Source organism: Pezoporus flaviventris, unplaced genomic scaffold (genome assembly GCF_033815535.1).
Source record: "Pezoporus flaviventris isolate CSIRO_AGI_PZ_B2104156 unplaced genomic scaffold, CSIRO_AGI_Pfla_v1 ptg000987l, whole genome shotgun sequence".
In the NCBI taxonomy this organism is placed as follows: Eukaryota; Metazoa; Chordata; class Aves; order Psittaciformes; family Psittacidae; genus Pezoporus; species Pezoporus flaviventris.
The window spans coordinates 735-2,500 of NW_026893532.1; the positions used below are offsets into that span (position 1 = coordinate 735).

The window sequence follows — 1,766 nt, forward strand, 5'->3', positions numbered from 1 at the left end:
TTCCCAGCCGACCCGAAGCCGGTCGCGGCGCACCGCCGCGGAGGAAATGCGCCCGGCCAGGGCCGGCCGACGGCCGGGCGGCGGTCCCCGCGCCGGCCCGCCCCCCCCGGCCCGCCCCCGCGGGCGGGTGGCCCGGGGGACGGAGGGGAAGCGGAGGCGGGGATCCGCCGGACCCGCGCCGCCCGACCGCAACTCGCCGGGTTGAATCCTCCGGGCGGACTGCGCGGGCCCCACCCGTTTACCTCTTAACGGTTTCACGCCCTCTTGAACTCTCTCTTCAAAGTCCTTTTCAACTTTCCCTTACGGTACTTGTTGGCTATCGGTCTCGTGCCCGTATTTAGCCTTAGATGGAGTTTACCACCCGCTTTGGGCTGCATTCCCAAGCAACCCGACTCCGAGAAGCCCCGGGCCCGGCGCGCCGGGGGGCCGCTACCGGCCTCACACCGTCCGCGGGCTGCGGCCTCGATCACAAGGACTTGGGTCCCCCGAAAGCGCCGCCGGGGAGGGGGGCTTCTGTACGCCACATGGCCCGCGCCCCACCGCGGGGCGGGGATTCGGCGCTGGGCTCTTCCCTCTTCACTCGCCGTTACTGAGGGAATCCTCGTTAGTTTCTTTTCCTCCGCTGACTAATATGCTTAAATTCAGCGGGTCGCCACGTCTGATCTGAGGTCGCAAGCCCGAGGGAACGAGAAAAGAAAAACGAAAAGCACGCGCCGACGGCCGGCACGCGCCGCCACCGCGGGCGGCCGAGCCCCAGCCCGGAAACGGCCCGAAAGCACGCGGCGCGCGCGCACGCGGAGACGGCCCGCCGCGGGACGGCCGGGAGACCCGCTCGGGGAAAGAGAGGCGCCGAGAGGGTGGCGGCGGGAACGACGTCCCCGGCACCCCCCCCCCCGCTTCGCGGCGCGCGCGCGCGGCAGCACGGCGCGGTACCGCCGCGGTACCCACCCGCAGACAGCCGCCCGGCGCGGGAAGCGGGAAACCGGGGGCGAGGCACGCGCCTCCGCACCTTAACCGCCTCTCTACCCACCGCCGCGACGTGCCCGACCGGCCGGCCGAACCCCCCCGCGGCGCCCACGACGGGACGAGCTCCGCCGAAGCGGGCGCTCCGGGAGCGGGGAGCTTCGGAGCGCTCCCCGAGTCTCCATTTAGGGGGACGAAGGCCACGCGCGCGGGCGGGCCTGCGAGGCGCCCCAGCCGCGCCGCGCCGCGCTGCGCCGCGGCAGCGCAGCCGGCGATTGATCGTCAAGCGACGCTCAGACAGGCGTAGCCCCGGGAGGAACCCGGGGCCGCAAGTGCGTTCGAAGTGTCGATGATCAATGTGTCCTGCAATTCACATTAATTCTCGCAGCTAGCTGCGTTCTTCATCGACGCACGAGCCGAGTGATCCACCGCTAAGAGTCGTCTGCCTTTCGGCACCGTCCCGCGAGCGCGGGAGGGCCGGGACCGCTCGCCGAAAGCGGCCCCTTTTATCTCTTGAGGACGGCCCCGCCGGGCGCGCGCCCGCCCGACGCCGGGCGAACGGACCCGCCCGACGGGAGCCTCGCCTCGGCTGACCGTACGAGCACACACGGAGAAAAGGGGTTGAACGGGAGGTTGGGGGGGGGAAAAAACCCAAAATCTACTCCGAACGGCAAGGCCGGGGAGCCCGCGCTCCCGACCGACCTGGGAAACGCACCTTGCTCGCTTCGGAGGCGGCCCAGGCGCCCGGGCTCGGTACGGTCTTCTCACGGAGGCGGCGGCGCGGCCGCCCGCGCCGCCCGCCC

General features: G+C 71.9%; 1 non-coding gene across 1 annotated transcript; it reads right to left on the minus strand.

Moving 5' to 3' along the window:
* Positions 1 to 1,250: 1,250 nt before the first annotated feature.
* Positions 1,251 to 1,403, minus strand: LOC133264707 (5.8S ribosomal RNA). Its single transcript, XR_009741732.1, has one exon. It is a non-coding gene; the product is annotated as a 5.8S ribosomal RNA (ribosomal RNA).
* Between the last annotated feature and the right edge of the window lie 363 nt (positions 1,404 to 1,766).